The sequence below is a fragment of the Marmota monax genome, unplaced genomic scaffold (genome assembly GCF_021218885.2).
Source record: "Marmota monax isolate L192 unplaced genomic scaffold, Marmota_monax_Labrador192_F-V1.1 WCK01_AAM20220418_F8-fsc00003, whole genome shotgun sequence".
In the NCBI taxonomy this organism is placed as follows: domain Eukaryota; kingdom Metazoa; phylum Chordata; class Mammalia; order Rodentia; family Sciuridae; genus Marmota; species Marmota monax.
In genome coordinates, this window is record NW_026694084.1 from 3,570,135 (window position 1) to 3,588,942 (window position 18,808).

Genomic DNA, 18,808 nt, shown 5'->3' on the forward strand with positions numbered 1-18,808 from the left:
CCCATTTGTCAATTCTTCCATTTATTTCCAGGGGTATTCGAGGCCTGTCGAGGAAATCACTGCCTGGTGCCAATATCTTGAAGGGGTTCCTCCGTTTCCTCTAGTAGGTTCAAAGTTTCAAGTCTTATATTAAGAATTTTGATCCAAGTCACAGAGCTGCCTATGAGGACTCAGCAACCTCCTGATGAACTCCCTTCTCACTCCTTCTTCCACAACTGCCTTCCATAGGCCATTTCCGCCCAAGCAAAGGAATCGTATGGTATGTCCACTATCCAGGACCTCCACTCTTTCTACCTCTTTACTGATTCAAGTAAGGGTGGTAACCTGCTTCCTGCTGATACTGAGGATTGTATCCATATAAGAAATCAACAGAGAAACGTCAGGAAGACCCCCTACTACTATCCAAGGGATTGCTGATGATACCATAAAAAAGAAACTAGTGAAGGCGTTTAAGAAGAAATTTGCCTGCAATGGTAGAATAATTAAGCATCCAGAATATTGAGAAGCAATTCAGCTACTGGGTGATCAGCACAAAAACACAAGCCAGTTCTTGGTAAAGACTGGACTGACTCCAGATGATCAGTTGAAGGTTTGTGGGGTTTAAATGCTCATGGCTCACTGAAATTGTGAGAATTTCCTGTTATTATTCCAATTGCTTAGAATAACATTTTCTAACCTTTTACTTGCAGTCTGTGTATGTCTTTGCTGATAAGGTGAGTTTCCTGCAGGCAACAAACAGTTGGGTCTTGTTTTTTAATCCAATCAGCTAGACTGCATCTTTTAATTTGATAATTAAGAACATCATAGTCAGAATTTTTATTTAAAGACATGAACTAGTACCTGTCATTTTGTTGTTTTTCTTCTGATTGCTTTGAATAATCTATGTTCACTTGTTTCTCCTTTATTCATCTTAAAGTTTTGATGGTTTACTGGATTAATAATGCTTGGATCCAGTTAAAGAATTTATAGAAAAAGGAAGGAAGACAGAAAGAAAGAATAATATAAGAAAGAAAAAATGGGTCAAAAATTCCTCCTACCTGAGATACTTGGGTCTTCTAATTTGGGAGTCTTCCAGGCATAGTAGGAAGACAATGGGTCACAGCAGAAGCTGGTTGTGATTCCTCTCAACTTCAACCAAATGGATCCAGATGGTATGTAGGCACACCCTGTCCCATGTGTCTCACCAGGCAGATTAAGATAATATTGGCAACAGAACAACTGTATTCACTCCTGACATCTTTTGTATGCACACTCAGGAGCCTGTTAAAAGTCAGAGGCACTGAGAATCTTAGTGTGTGGACTGAGCTTCAGGAGTCTATGGACCGGCCAGGTGGGTACACACTTGCCCCAGAAGCCCTCAGTCTGTGAGCCGGGTGAATGGCAAACATCAAAGTCAGGAGTATCCTGGAATGCAATTGTCAGTGGGGTAAGAAATCACACTGCTAAATTCTGCACTGGATAACAGGGACACAGGCAGGGTCAGGGTGTAGGGGTAAGCTAAATGATTTGCCAGTTTCCTTTTTTTTTTTTTTTTAATTTTTGATTTGCCAGGTTCAGTCTAAGTGCTGTTAGACCTGCCCCCCATCCCCACTAAACCTCATATGATTGGTCTTGCTCTTTATCACAGAAGTCCGGGTCACAGACCCCTGAGCCCTCCAATCCCCTTCCAATCACAGCCCACATTCCCCACTTCTCTAACCCATCTGCAGAGTTGTAACAGACACTTTCTCTATCCACTACTATCTCAACCATTTCATGTGGCTCTCTTCCCTCAGTCACTGCAGTGGGGTGTCCCTAGGGAGTTTTAATTGATTGTTCTGTTTTCTGATTCCTAGGGCAGTTTAGTCCCTAACAGAAGACCCTTCTCAAGATGGCTCCTGGTTATAGCACCCTTAGAGTCTGCTGAGTGATATAATGAATCCCTTCTCTAAAACTAGTTTGTTATGCAGGAGGAGCACCTCTCTAAGTAGCACCTTGGCAGTAGGCAAGAATAAGCACCTTATAAAAGGTGGCAAGAAGGAAGCCAAGCAGAAAATTTTCTAAGAACGTTTGGTATAATGTGAAAGCACTAGCTATGTTCAATATGAGAAATCCTGGGAAAACATTAGCCACAAGAACTCAAGGAATCCAAATTGCATCTGATGGCCTCAAGGGTCATATGTTTGAAGTAAGTCTTGCTGATCTGCAGAATAATTAAATTGCATGTAGAAAATTCAAGCTAATTACTGAGGATGTTCAGGGCAAAACTGCCTAACTTCCAATGCATGGATCTTACCAGTGACAAAATGAGTTTCATGGTCAAAAGAGTGGCAGACCATGATTGAAGCTCAAATTGATGTCAAGACCATGGATGGCTATTTTCTGCATCTGTTCTTTGTTGGTTTTACTTTTTAAAATGCAACAATCAAATGCAGAAGCCCTCTCATACTCAGCACCAACTGGTCTGCCTAATCCAGAAGGAGATAACAGAAATCATGACCCCAGAAGTACCAAACTGACTTGAAAGAAGTGATCAATAAATTGATTCAGACAGCAATGAGAAAGATATAGAAAAGGTTCACCAGTCTATTTATCCTCTTTATGATGTCTTTGTTAGAAAAGTAAAAATACTGAAGAAACCCAGGGTGGAAATGGGAAAACTCATGGAGCTTCTTGGTAAAGATAATGGTTCTAGAAAAGCTACTACGGATAAGATGACAAGCACTAAGTTGAACACATTGATGGACATGAACCATCGGTCCAAGAATCTATTTAAAATTTAGAATTTTAATAGTGACAAATAAAAAGTCTTATTTATGGGGAGGGAAAGCTTGTAAGAACAATGGGTTTGCCTCACAGTTAGGTCTGCCAGTTTGCTGTTGTCATTGAGGTTTTCTGCCATCTCCCACTTACCTTATGCTTGCAGGGTCAGTTCCCTACCATGGTTCACTACTCCACCATGAATAGGGTAGCAGGGACTGAAGTTTCAAACACTTTGTACTTTTCTCTGATTTATCTTTCTCCTTCTCCATGCTGATATGGTTTCCTGTCACTTCTTTGTTGGTTCCAGAGTCTCCTCTTTCTCTAGGAGGAATACAACTTCCCCTTTATTGCCCTGACTCTTCTCACTTACAGAGTTACATGATGGGTACTTCTATTCTGCCATCTTCCCACTATACAAGGTATTTAAAGGGTTCTATCCTCTGTCACTCAAGGTGACTATCCAGCCCAGGGTCTACTCACCATTCTTGGATCCCCTGGATATCTTCATTTTTATTTTTCCTCATAAATACTGCCTCTAAAAGAACAGCAGGAAAAAAGGAAAGATTGATAAAGGTAGACCAGTTGGCTCTGTTCCTTTGGAGGTCTGGGGACAATGATTAGCAAAATTTTCATCTTTATATGATGTTCCTTCTATCACAGAAGTTGAACTCATACGGGGATTTGAAGATGGCAGATAAATTTTGAGCCAAGATAAAATAAAATCAAACAGTCTAAAAATCACTACAAAAGAATATTCATCCACTCTTTCCAACAGTGTAAAGGATTTTCCAAACTCTGCAAAAAAATGTGAAAAAATTTTTCATGTTACTTTACTTATGGTCAGTGTGGGAGGAGGGAGAATGGATCTCAGACCAAAGATTCCAGAATCACAACCTAGAAAGGGGAAAAAAAATGAAGAAAAGGATCTGGAGCTGGAACAGGCTGGGCAGCTGACAGTCTGTGGATACCAGATGAGTTTGCTTCAACTACAGCAGCTGGGAGCAGCCCAATGATTTAAGGGCCTTGTGATGTCTTCCATACACAAAGAACATGGTGTGCTTCTCATGCCCTGATTTTACTTCCCAAGATATGAAAAATACACACTTTGAACTACAACGTTGAATGAATGAGCTCTTGATATAAACATGTTTATATCAACATGCTATTTATTTTTAAAAATTGCCTGTGAATTTTTAAGCTTCAAAACTTGTGGTGAGGAAAAGATGCAGTAATAACTTCATCTTGAATTTAATTTTTTATTGATTCAGTCAATGAATAGACTGGATTACCATTATCAGCTATTAGAGCTATTAACAAGTTATTATGAACAGCGATACTAACCCTATCAGAATCCATCCCAGAGATCTCAACAATTACCAAAAAGAGAAGAATAACTATCCACACTAGAGAAGCATTAGGTGATTAAAAAAAAAAAATGTTTGCACACAAATGAGGGCTGGGAATATAGCTCAGTTGGTAGAATGCTTGTCTGTATGCACAAAGCCCTGGGTTCAATCCCCAGCACCACAAGAAGAAGAAAAAAAACATAAATGATCAAAACATACGTTTCAGGTGATTTAGATGAATTTCAGGCTTATCTTTCTGTATAAAGTTCGTTACCTAATAGTCTGCCAACTAGGACACTAAAGAAAGACAACATCTTGATAATTTATTTCCACACTACAATTTCTCCAAGGTTAAGTGGGCTTGGTGGCTCACAGTGCAGCAGAAAATGCTGTGGGGAAACATTTGCTGTGTTCTCCCTGCTGAAGGAGTGCATTGATTGGTGACTAAGCTGTTTGTATTGGAAGCGTTATCACTCACTTTGCCATTGAAATCACCCTGTTGGGAAGGTAAAGGTCAGAAGCTTGTGGGTCCTTCCAACTCAGCCCAGAGACAGGGTTCAAGCTACAGCTGATCCACACCAGACACACAGGGAACAGTCTCCATAACCAGACACAATGTTGGGAGGAGGGCTCAGAAGCATCACTTGGCAACTGATGGAGCCATTTGGCAGGTCATGAGAGTCTCCTCTGAAAAACTCAAAAAAGACTTGAAGTGTTTACCATATTGTATTTGGGGGAGAGATAATAAATTAAATGTCAGTATGATGGAGTAAGAAAAGGAACCTCACTGCAGTAAGTAGATGCTGATTATGATTGGAGATCTGGGGAGAAAACAAATCATTTTTGGCAGCATGGAAAGAAATGAATATGTGTGTCAAGGTTAAAGAAAAATCTCTTCTGTTTGAAGTGGAGACTTGCTTTGCAACCGGTAGGAGAGTTACTGTCTGGCTAGGAGAGAAGAACATTATGAATCTAGAGTGGAGAAATGTAGTCTGCTTGATCCTGAAGTAGATGTAACATTGGAAATAATGAGAGAGAAAGAGGCTAAGGTGGGACCAGACTGAAGAGAATGGCTTTTTATCTTCTGACCATAATTTCATGAATATTTTTCTCACAGCTCCACTTCACACAATAAGGAACAGCTGCCTGCAACCCTGTGTCAAGGATTCTAAGGCAGTGTGTGGACTTTTGATAAAATATTAGCAAAGTCTGCCTTGTAGGGCAGACATTAAATAGAGGTCCCCATGCTGCAGGTCTGCTGATTTATTCCTGTAGTAGCAGGGAACCATGAGAAGTTCAAAAGCAAACCAACTTTATTAAACAGAGATACAGTGTTTATATCAACATGCTATTTATTTTTAAAAGTTGCCTGTGAATTTTTAAGCTTCAAAACTTGTGATGAGGGAAAAAAAATGCAGTAATAACTTCATCTTGATTTAATTTTGTATTGATTCGTTCAATGAATAGTTTTGTGTGACTACACAAAGAACCAGGAATGGATGAGGGTAAGAAAATTTCTTTCTGAGATCCAAGAGTTTAGACCGATAAGAGAGACAGAGAAGTAAACCAATCACCAGAGCTACAGAGGGATACGTTAAAGATACATGGGTAGCTGAAAAGTGGTCCCTAAAAGACATCCATGCCCAATCCTTGGAACTTGTGAATGTTACTTTATATGGAAAAAAAGGAAGGAAGATTTTTGCAGATGTGATTAAGAACTCATGGCTCAGGAGGCAGAGGCAGGAGGATCGCAAGTTCAAAGCCAGCCTCAAGAAAAGCAAGGCACTGAGCAGCTCAGTGAGACCCTGTCTCTAAATAAAACACAAAATAGGGCTGGGGATGTGGCTCAGTGGTCAAATTCCCCTGAGTGCAATCCCCAGTACCACAAAAAAAAAAAAAAAAAAAAGAAAAGAAAGAAAAGAAAAGAAAAAGAACTCATGGAAGGGTGGCTTATTCAGGACCCTTGGGGCCGGTTTCTGAACTGATTCTGGCTGACTGAAACAAACAAACAAAAATCCATGGAAGGTGAGATACAAGAATTTCTGGTATAGAGGGTTAATAGAGTCTGGAAGGGTTAGAGGAGCAAGCTCAGAAAATGGAGAGAATCCCAGAAAGCTCCAAATGTGAATGGAAGGAACAAGATTTCAGAGGGCAGCTACCCCGACTGGAAATAGGGAATGCATTCCTGCCATCTCTGTTTCTTTGTGTTCCTATCTCCAATCCAAAATGCCAGAAAGTACATTCTGATGGAATAAGATTTACACTGCTAAAGGTAAAAGAGAAAGAATGCCCCCCACTTCAGCTTCTTCTGGGGAAAGAGAAGGAGGGATTCCACAAATATTACACATAAGGGGATTCTGCCCCATATTCTATAAGGTTTTACTATTAATAACCAGAAAAAACAAAGACCCATACCAGGAGACACCTAATCCAGTCTTAGGTGGCTTTTGAGCTTATCTGGTCATCTGTCAATCCAGTTGTCTTACTTAAATAAATAGAACCCAGCCATAGGTGTTTGTACAGTTGAATTATTTATCATGCATACACACACACACACAGTAAGTCCTACATGTTAACCCCTCCACTGCCTGACATGCTCAGCCCTGAACTATTAGTCCTCTTTCCTATTTTCATGTCTCATTACTGCACTCCTGACCACCAAGTGTAAAATTAATTCAAAGGGATTTGGGAAGGAGGAAAGAGAATATGGGGTTGAGTCAAAAGATACCACATATGGCTCCTCTGGACTTTACTGCACCTGTGTTCTTAGAACTTTAACGTGCAATCCCCCATGTATCCTGGGCACTGAGAGCAAACAGTGCCATTGCTTGCAACTAATGAAATGTGTACCTCATTGCTTAGCAACCCCATGCTGTTTATGTGACTAACTCCAGGCCTAGACATATATGAGTATAACTTGGACTCTCTGGAGAATGTAACTGAGTCACAGTTCTACTTTTATGAGATCAGGGAAGAATAAAAACATTATTTACCTACGTGGTTGCTCGCAGTTCCTGAAATGAAGCAGAACTCTAGGACCTTCAGGTGAGATGACTCAGAAGTTGGAGGAGAGATAATGAGGATGAATGAGGGCAGCAAGTTTCAAGAACAGGCTGGAAATAAATCCTATTAACATCATCCTTGTGAAGAGATCTGAACGTCTCTGCCATCCTGGCTCCCAGTATAGGTCTGAGATGATCTGTAGTCAGCAGATTCTAAGTTAGACACAAACAGTGCCTTACCATTGTTCTGAAATGGAGTTTATGCCTCGAAGTTTCCTGGAAAGAATGCAATACTTACACTTTATGGATAAGATTAAATGCAAATTTTCAAAACATTTAGCTAATACATACCCAACTATTTACAGATATACCATATTGCTATGACTTAAATAAGCCCATAAAATTCACCTGTAGACCACTGGAATCTGCCATCTTCCCTCCACAGGTTAGTCCCCAGAGTCATGATCTGTCTCTCCTCTGTGCTGACGCCTTCTTGCCGCAATGTCAGAGGAAGCACAATCCACGAAACAGTCAAATGACAGTTCTGCCACCAGGTAGTAGTATGCCATAAGCAACTCTCCAAATCCCAGATTCCTTACCTATGAAAAAGGTAAAATAATAGCACTTTATAGGGCTGTCCTGGAAATGTAATGAGATTCTGTAAATAAGCACGAGTCCCTGCCTGGGGCACAAGAAACCCTCAACACATTGTAACTATTTCTTGTGAGGCTGGAATCCTAGCTCCACCACTTACCCCCTGTTGACCTTGTCTAAACTATTTGACCTGAGCTTCCATTTCCTCCTCTGTACAAGAGTTAAAGAACGCGGATCTTACAATATTCTTGAGAATATTAAATAAGATAATATATGTAAAAGAGTCTGGCACAGAATGGATATCAATTCATATTCGTTTACTAGTGGGAACAATTTGGGCACTTCTACCCATTGTTCCCTGTCATGCAGACTAAGCTAACACGTCACGGATAGTTAGGTTTATCTGGGATTTTCTTCCAAAAAAGACAAATTTCTATAAGTTATTAAGATTTTTATAAGCAACTTTAGGAGAGAGATTATTTCTTAATATAGCTTGATGTCCCAAGGCCTGGCCCACAATAGACAAAACTGAATTAAAAGAAATTCTCCTCTGTTCCCAACTATCTGTCCCGTTCTACCTCCCCTCAACAGCCTTGCTCCCCTCCTTATACTGTCTCTTGAGAATCTTATTTTTTGAAAGCACAATATTGACAACAAAGATTACATTCCAAAAATTATGGATCATGTCCTTTCTTAATCTCTTAATGATTAGAATTAAGGGAACATTAAAAAACCTCTTTCTTTAAATTAGTTAAGAAGCTATTTAAACCATTATGTAATATTAGAGTTTGGGGTAGGGGAGTTCATGCACTCCAAAAACACAAATCAATACACAGGAAAGAAGTGTTAGAAATTTAATCAATATAATATTAAATGTACATAGTTTATAAATAAATTCTATATAGTAGGGGTCCATGAGTAAAAACTTTGGTAGGGTTATACCTTACACAATTTAAAAAATGGTCAGATTCTATAGCACACACCCGTAATTCCGGCTACTCAGGAGGTTGAGGCAAGAGGATCTTAAGTTTCCAGCCTCAGTAATTTAACAAGACCTGTCTCAAAATAAAAAGGGCTGGAGGGGCTAGGGCTGTAGCTCAGTGGCAGAGTGCTTGCTCAGCATATGTGAGGCACTGGGTTCGATCCTCAGCACCATATAAAAATAAACACATAAAATAAAGGTATGTTGTCCATCTACAACTACAAAAAATTTTTTAAAAGGGTGGGGGGGCTGGAGATGCAGCTCAGTGGTAAAAAGCATTCCCAGGTTTAATTTTCAGTACCACAAAAAAAGTATTTGGAGACCATTAACTTCAATCATGTATTCAATGTCAAAATTTGCCTTTTTTTTTTTTTTTTTGTACTAGGTATTGAACCTAGGGACTTTACCACTAAGCTACATCCCTAACCTTTTTTTTTTTTTAATCGAAACAGGGCTTCACTCAGTTGCTTAGAGCTTTACTAAATTACTGAGGCTGCCCCTGAATTTACAATCCTCCTGCTCCACCCTCCAGAGTCTCTGGGATTACAGGGGTGTGCCATTGCCCACAGCTCCATTATTCTTATATCCAAAAATTATCATGACATTTTAAACTTTATTACTTGGAATGTATAGAGTTACCCATATAAAAACCACATACACAGACTTTTTTATATTTTGTTTTAGTTGTCAATGGACCTTTATTTACTTATATGTGGTACGGAGAGTCAAACTCATGTCTCACACATGCTAGGCAAGTACTCTACCACTGAGCTATAACCCACATCCAATTTTGCAGATTTTAAAGGCCCAATACTATTACTGAGCTTATTAGATAAGTGGGGGGAGGAGAGATGGAAGGAACAAGAAGAGGAGAGGAGAGAAGACAAGACCAAGGGATTAAAATTCCCAAAATCTCAAGATAATAATTTAACCATGGCATGTATCCTAACATTTCAACGATGAAAACATCAAATGTGAAATACACCTAACACCCATTTTTTGTTAGTCAATGTGAACAATACACAAAAACCTTGCCCTGAAATTAAGTTAACCCAAACCAGTTTCCCCTGCAGTAACACAAATCTCATTGGAGCCCAGGTGTCTGATGTGTGGCTGTCTTCACCTGTTGGCCTTCTTGACTTTGACCCTACACATTCCTTGGCCATCTGCCCAGAGGCTGTTTGTAATTGATCTGTCCTGCTGCCCTCTCCTTGTCCATTCTTTAAAGTGGTGTTAAGTCATGACAGACAGCCTCAAGGCTGCCCCAGGCTTGTGTTAGGAAGTAGAAGATTAATTCAAATTGCCTAAACAATGAGTTACACAAGACCTTCTTCTTAGTGGAATGTTTTTCATTAGGTATTTTTAAAAATTTCCTCCACTTGATTATTGACACTTCTCATTCACCTGTCTAGCCCTACAGGGACGTATTTAAGTGCAGTGTCTACTGTCTACAATCGCCTAGACTATGGCAGATAGCTTCACTCCTATGGACAGTTCTCGCTCTAACATTCAGGGTGCTCAAGACCCATTAAAGCTGGTTCTAGACACACTAATCATCTGGAAGTATTTGCTTTCTGTTAGCTAAATAACCATTCTTAGTAAAACAAGCCATTAATGAGTCAGCCCAGGCTTAATTGTTTGGGCAAATCATAACTGGCTAAATAGCTTCTCAGAGTTGTGACCCAAGGATTCAGTGCCAAGGTGAAGGAGATGGTTTTTCTTCTCTGTGGCTTTAGGGACAAAGTTTTAGCCAGCTGGAATATGAAATGAACCAGTAATAGAAACAAAATTTAAAATATTTTTCAATACAAATTCAATTTTTGATATAAATGAAATTTCAAATTGTCTGCTATTACCATGAGGTTCTTATGATTCTTCAACACCTCATTATGGCTATTTTTAAGGACCTTTCATGTTTTCTCCTCTCCAGCCTCTTACATCTGGAGCTCCACTCTTCCAGGATGTTTTTCTCTCCTCTGACACCCTGAATCCTGAGTCATCTGGTCCACCTATCCAAACTTACCCACCATCAATCAACATCTAATTTATTTCTCCAAAGCTTTCACTGGTGTTTGTAGCCCATATTGAACCCTCTCCCCTTCTTTGTAACAGGCCCATGAAAACCCCAGTCAATGTATGCTACTTCGTGCTGTTCTCCAATGATACAGGGAAATCTTGGATGAGGTAAATAACTATGAGCACATTCCTTTTCACCATTCCACAAAAGCCCACATTCTGTATCATGCTAAGTATTTATGAAGTTACACTCAATCAGCACATCTGGAGCTTTGCCATTAAGGTTGCCTGTTTTGTGTTAATCAGAGACATGCTACCATGCCAGGAGGAACCTTCACAAGAAGGAAACACAATGTTTCTAAAAGGAAAACAATTTTATTAATCAAACCTTCCTATGTATTAATAATCGCTACCATTTATTAAACATTGTTAAGACAGAAAACTAAAAATGACCATGTTATAATGTCGGTTGCATTTATTTCAGATTGAATTTTCTGAGAAATACATTTCAGCTATACTGAATATCCCCTGTGCGCCCACTCCTATTACTTTCCCTCCCTAGCCACTAGCCACTATTATATGAACTTGAACTGACTATATTGTTTTATGTCCAGTGCACACACAAATATACACATACACATAATATGGTGATTTGTTACATTAGTAAGCACATCTTCCAGAATTCACACATTTAGTAAATCTATCCCTTTATTCTGAGATAATCTGTGATTGGTAGAATTGACATTGGAACAGTTCATGCTTAAGCTTTAAAAAAGACCAGCTGCTTCTGCTTTTGTACTCCTTGGACCCCTGAAGCCAATATCTGAGAAACTGGTCTGTGTGAAAACTCTTGAGGTGTGGAGGCTACCTGGAAAGGGAGATGCCCTAAAACTGCATGGAGAAAAAGCGCTTATTCCCAAGTCCCTGTGGATCCCAGTTCAAGCTGACCTACCAGCCACCAAGTAAACAACAAGAGCAGGAGAATTGTCCAGTGGATTGAGCTTGGATGGTAGAATTGTAGCAAATAAAATATTTGTTCATTTAAGTCACTAAGTTCTTGGGTGGTTTGTTATGCAGCAAAAGACCATCAAAACATAGGCTCATAAACAAGGCATGGTAGTATTTTATGTGGGGTTTTGCTTCAATATGAGTGGCATCAGTGCACATAACATTCTGAAACTTCTTTTTAGCTTTATTAATATCAAAACCATATATCTAGCTCATTCATTTTAATGACTAAATAGTCATCCATTGCATAAGTAACTCAACTTGTTTTAAAAATTGGCTTGTTTCCAAGTTTTCTCTATGGCAAACCAAGAAGTAAAGGAAAATCTGATGTAGATTTTAATAAGCTTTTATGAGAAAGCTTCTCTAAGTTTACATACCCTAATGTTACTAAAGATTTTTCCTGCACCAAGCACTGTATCACTAAAACAAATTTTAGGTAGCTAGTAATATACAAATTTTTAGGTAGCCAAATTATACATATTAATTAAAGAGTATAAGAGAAACACAGGCTAAAGGTCATATAGCAAGTTACAGAAATAGGATTTAGACAGGTTTATCTGACTCCAGAGCTCACATTCCCAATCTCTATCTGCTCAGTGTAGTAGCTTCCATGGAGTTATGTTTATTGATTTTGCTTTCCCCAGCAAAATTATAAATCTTTCAAGAGCTTAAAAGATATAATTTATAATATTCATAATAGCCATCACTTATGAAGTATTTACTGTGTGCCAAATATTGTAAGTAATGTTTGAAGTACTATATTTAATTCCATTTAATGCCCACACAATCTGATGACAAAGGTAATATTTCCATTTTACAAATGAGGAAACTGAGGCAAGAAAAGTTTAAATAACTTCTGCAGAATCATACTGTAAGGGTCCCGCGAAACATCGGAGAAAGAGACCACCAAGTGACCACTCATGCAATTGGCAGAAGGGGATTTATTGAACCAGCATGCTGGGGATCTGTGCCCACTCAAGAAGGGAAAACAGCCCAGAGCCCCGAGCAGGGGCTGAGCACTGCTTAAGTACACTTTTTGGGGAGGGTGGAGGGCTTTGTATACATCAGAACAAATCATCATGAGGCGCGGGAAAATTGAACAACAACTCCTAAACATGATTAGTTCATTCATTGGAGGGAACAGGTCAGGCTGGAGTGATAGGTCAGGCTGGAGTGATAGGTCATTCCTAAACGGGGTACACATTCAAACTGATTGGTTTTAGGGCCTAAAGGACTATGTGACCAGTTACACAGAGCCCTTCAGTTATTAAACAACCAAACAGTCAGGGGAAATGTTTACTGGGCGGTTCTAAGCATTGTCTTAACAGCTACAGAAATTTCAGGTTTTGCAGGTAACATAGAAACCTAACAATACCTAATCCTTTACATTTTAACTCAGACCTTGCAGCTTAGAAACTTTACAACACCCGGTCTTTTACCCTTTAACTTTTACGCTTTAACTTCAATTTCTTTTACCCTTACAATACAGATAGTCAATGGCTAAGCCAAGAGCAAAATCAAGTTTCATGGGACTTGAAGCTTATACAAACAGGGATAGGGAAGCTGTCTTGAAAAAAATTTCTTAATCCTAAAATACAAAATTAGGTAAGAAAGTGAATATTCAGAATGAACTCAGAAAATCAGGACTTCTTACTTAAACTTCAGATATGCAAGTCCCTTTCTTCTAAGAGGGCTTTGGACAATTCTCTTAAAATGCTTACTTAGAAAAGACTTAAGCTTTTAAAAAGACCAGCTGCTTCTGCTTTTGTACTTCCTGGACCTGGACCCCTGAAGCCAATATCTGAGAAACTGGTCAGTGTGAAAACTCTACATGTGCGGAGGCTACCTGGAAAGGGAGATGTCCCAAAACTGCATGGAGAAAAAGAGCTTATTCCCGAGTGAGGGACCTTGAGGCTGAAGCAGCATTAGCTGGTAGTAAATCTACCTCCTGGGCAGAAATGGGATTTAAGCCATGTGGACTCTTCTCCAAAGCCATATCTCAGGTGCCATATGGGGTTCCTATCATTTAGGGGGCCTGGCAGAGTGCTCAACCCACATCAGTGAGCCATGCCCTTATACACTGCCCACCTTATCCACTCTCCCTGAGGTCACACAGTTAATTTTCTTCATAATATCTACTCCGACGTACAGATCTTACCTGTGTGTCCGTGTGTTTATTGTCTGCTTCCCCCACTAGCACATATACTTTGTGAGACCAGGGACCATGTCCATCTTTGATCCTCGCTGTGCTCTCAACATCCAGAATAGTGCCCAGGGCTAGTTCATAGTATCAGTGGATATCTATTCAATAAAGTAACAAATATTAGCTGAATAAATAAGTTAAAATATTTTTTAAGATAGATCAAAACCTAGAGAATTTATACATATTTTTAAAGTTTATAGGATTTGGAACAACAAACTTGTATAATTTTAAAAACAAGTGTACATTTTGCACAGATCATGCATTATATTAAGTTTGTTCTTTTACCAAAATATTCAATATTTCACACTCCAAATTCAATCTATAGTTCTTTTATTTATTGGGGGAGGCAATGCATTTAATTATAGATTTAAAGGTTAGAAAACAATACATTTCTTCCACCAAAGGTCAGTGTAAATATGTAAACAAGAGTTCTTATCCTTTTCTAAAGTTGTGGTCTAAAATATTCAAGAACTTTCCTTATATTGCTTATTAAAAAGATTTAGGGAAGATGAGGATCATGCTTTCAGAAGTGCGGGACTTCTATAGATATAATTATACACTCACTCAGAACAAATGGAAAGGGATGAAGGTCAGAACCAATAAGCACTAAGAAAAGGGACGATGACCTTTTTTGTCCTTAAATACCACAGGTCCACTAATACAGCCATAGACGGAATGAGATTTGTGGGGAAGTGCCATCAGACTATGGATCCATGTTAAAAGTTTATTATGTTTAAAAACCTGAACTGTTATTAAGTGTGTGCCTCTCTCTATACCTGGGCTACTGATCAATACATAATAAATGCTACTTCTGCTTTGATAGAAGAAGAAGAAGAGGAGGAGGAGGAGGAGGAGGAGGAGGAGGAGGAGGAGGAGGAATTATATTTATAACATAGTAACCCAAAAGTCACAATACACATTCTTTAGGAATCCATAGACAGCAGTAGCTTTTTTTTCCAATGATTGCTTCATTTTTACATTTTCATAAATGTAAATTTTCCCCCACATGGATAATTTATCTTAACTTGAGAAATCATTGGGAAATCAAAAAAGGAGAAATGTTTCTTTCAAGACTATGAATCATATCAAAGAATTGCATTAACTCTGTTTTATATTTTCCACACTGGTTTATTTGAAAGACTATTTCATTTTTTTATCCTCATTTCACATTTAACAAACATGATTAAAATTCAAAATAACAACTTTGTTTTCTTAAAGTTACATAATTGTTATTGAGGGAAAACACAGACTACATAAAATTATTGTCTGAGATAAATATTTGAGGTTAAAATATCTTTTGTTTTCTTTTCTTCCTTTAAGTATGGCAAAGAAAAATCCTCAAAATAACCATAATTAATGTTTCATTTGGTGATGGTTCACTTCCCTGTTGACTCTCCAAGCATCTTTCTCAGAACAGAGAAGCAAGTCTCTGTTTCTGTTTATTTTGGTTAACAAGATTTCCAAATCTTCATTCAACCCTCTGATGAGTTTTAAGAGCACACTTCCAGTATTGACTTATTTATATTGTTGTCAATATATGGAGCTAATGGGAAGGAAAAAAAATGTTAGATGCCTTACTCTTTTTTTTTTAGTTGTCAATGGACCTTTATTATTTATTTGTTTTATTTATTTATTTAATATGTGGTGCTGAGAATTGAACCCAGTGCCTCACATATGCTAGGTAAGCACTCTACCATGGAGCTACAACTCCAGCCAAGATGCCTTACTCTTAACACCAAAATTAACTCCAGCAGAATCTGAGACTTAAAAGGGGAAAAAAAAGAAATCACAAAAGTACAAAAAGATAATATAGGGGACTTTTACTTCTTAAAATAGTAGATTACATAATCCAACCAACTATTCTGCTGAAAACAAGGCAAAGTATTCTTAAACATACACCTACCACAGGACTCAACTACAACTATTCAACTCCTAGCTATTTACCCAAGAGAAATTAAAATGTATGCCCACTCACAAATGTTCAGAGTGATTTGATTTATAAGAGCCAAAAACTGGAAACCCAAATACCCATCTTGAGATGAACAGATAAACAAATTGAGGATACATCTATACAAAGTGATACTACAATTTAACAGGAGTGAATTATTGATATATGCAACAACACAGATGAATCTTAAGATAATTACTTTGAATGAAAGAAGCCACACAAAACAGAGTAAAGTCTATTTGCTTTTATTACATAAATTTCTAGAAAATGCAGACCAGTTCATTGTAACAAAAAGTAAATCAGTGGGTACTTGAGGTTGGGGAGTTAGGATGACTCAGAGAGTAGGGAAAAAAGAGATTACCAAGGTCCATGAAGACACTCTGGAGGGTAATGGATATGTTCACTATTTTAATTGTGATAATGGTTTCATGGCTAAATACATATGCAATACAATTGCAATTCCCACTTTTAGAGAAAGTCCAAATTATGTGTACAAAGACATAAACAAGAATAAATCCATGTTAAATATGTGTCAAAACTCAACAAATTATACATTTTAATTATGTACAGTTTACCATATATGGACTACACTTTAATAATTACCTCAACGAAGTTTACAACAATAACTTCAATCCAAACCTCAACACAATAAGTTTACTTGAAAGAATTAGAGAGCCCCAGAAGGCAGTGAAGAATGACACATCAAGATCAAGGAGAAGAAGAGCTAAACCTGGTATTTGGGGTCATCTCTCCCTTTAGGAAGCTCTTTAAATGTTTATTTTAAAAAGAAAAAAATACTGAAAATGAATGGGCAAGCTATTCCAACTTAAAATATTTGAAAAAGAACTCAGAGAAAGAAATGTACTGAATGAAAAATAAAAATAAGAACAGAAATTAATGAATCTGGAAACAATAATTACTACCATAATGAACAAAACGAAATGTTGAATTAAAAAAAGAGAGAGAGAGAGACAGACTGGCAAGATTTATCAAGAAAAAAGAAATTGTAAAAACACAAATGAAAGAGGAGACGTAAATACAAAGGAAATATACATATTAAAAAAGGAAACTATATACACCTATACATTTGAAAATGACAACTTCAGAAAAATATTACTTACCAAACTAATTAAAGAGAATTTTTAAAAAAACACTTAATAAACCCAAAACCACTCAAGTGTTTTAGTAATTAAAAATTAGCTAGCACAATTGCCCATATCTGTAATCCTGGATACTCGGGAGGCTGAGGCACAAGGATCGCAAGCTTGAGGACTGCATGGGCAACTTTGGAAGACCCTATCTCAAAATAAAAAATAAAAGGGGATGGGAATGTAGCTCAATGGTAGAGTGCCCTTGGGTTCCCTCTCTAGTATCAAAAACAAAAGAAACAAACAAAACTACTTCTTTCTACATATACACACATAAACACACACACAGGCAATGCACAAGTAGGCATATATGTGCTACAGACACCAAATCTAAATGGTTTCACAGAAAAGTTCCAGAAAATACCCAAAGAAAAGCTCAATCTCATGTTCCACAATATAGAAAAATAAGACATTCTTATTTATTTAACAAAGCTAATAGTTCATTAATGCAGCTAATATAACATTATATCATAATTAAATAAAGATATGAAAAAGGAAATTTATAGGCCACTCTCACTTCTGAACATAAAAAGTGTGTCAGTGAAAGTCAAAACTAAAGGAAGTCTTTCTTAAAATCTGAGTGTGAAAACTTATTACTGCTGGTTGTCACTGCAACTCTTTGACATGGAATCACTTTGGAAAGAAGGAAACTGATGATTAGAATATCTAGCAAATATGGTATCTCTGATTCAAACCCACACTTTGTTTACTCCTACATCCATGTCCTTAACCAATATGTAATATTGTCTCCCCAGACACTCAGTGCATTTTTTTAAACCTCCACTTTTCTCCAAAAGGATGGGCATTTATTCCACATGATTCTCAGAATTCAATGTAATCTCTGTAATGCCAAAAAAAATAATAATAAATAAAATAAATAAAGTCACATTAAAAAAAAAATCTGAGTGTGTTAAAAACCTCAACAAAAGGGAAGAGCGGGGAAGGGAGGGGGCAAGGGAGTAGGAAAGATGGTGGAATGAGATGGACATCATTACCCCAAGTACATATATGAAGAAACGAATGGTGTGAGAATGCTTTGTGTACAATCAGTGACTTGAGAAATTGTGCTTCATGTGTGTAATAAAAAATGAATTGCATTCTGCCATTATGAATAACAAATTAGAATAAATAATTTTTTTTTTAAAAAAAGCAAAAGTTAAAAAAAATATATCTTGCAAAGAAGGCTACTAACATCAAAAGATTCTTTATCCATCAAATATTTCCGGACTACCTACTGAATGTTAGAATACCAGGTAGACTAATACTAAAGCCAGGTTTATAAAATGAAAACTACTAGCTTTGGAATTAATAATGTAATTAATTTAGTTATTATAGCATTTCCTAATCCCCAACCAAATTACGTAAATCTGAATTTTATGAACTGACCAGGAAACACTTAATTAGTTATCACTGAACCTGAATTAGTTATCATTATCTTTAGTGGGTGTAAGAAAATCCCAATTACAGCAGTTTAACTAAATAAGGGCTTTCTTTTTCTCACATAACTAAAAATACACTGCTTGAGAAACCAAGAGTGAAGCTGTAGCTTCATGAAGTCATCAAGGAAACTGGATTTAAGTAAAGAAATTAAAAGACTTCTAAAAGACCATGCCAAGTTGATAGGAATGGAGGGAAGGACAAAGAGAAGAACTCTGCATAATTCTGGTCAAAATAACATGACTGTCTAATAATGTCTTGTTGTTTGACATGGAAGTGATTTGCTTCCAGGTGAATCAATTTCCTCATAGTCTATTTAATGTCCCAGATGTTTCTCTCATGCCTCCCTTCCCAGTCTCCTTTTCCCTTCATTCATGTTATC

At 37.6% G+C, this 18,808-nt stretch overlaps 2 pseudogenes; both read left to right on the top strand.

The window, feature by feature from the left end:
- The first annotated feature begins 261 nt into the window (after positions 1-261).
- On the top strand, positions 262-1,717 carry LOC124107029 (eukaryotic translation initiation factor 1-like; annotated as a pseudogene).
- Positions 1,718-1,914: 197 nt separating this feature from the next.
- Positions 1,915-2,755, top strand: LOC124107030 (small ribosomal subunit protein eS1-like; annotated as a pseudogene).
- The last annotated feature ends 16,053 nt before the right edge of the window (positions 2,756-18,808 follow it).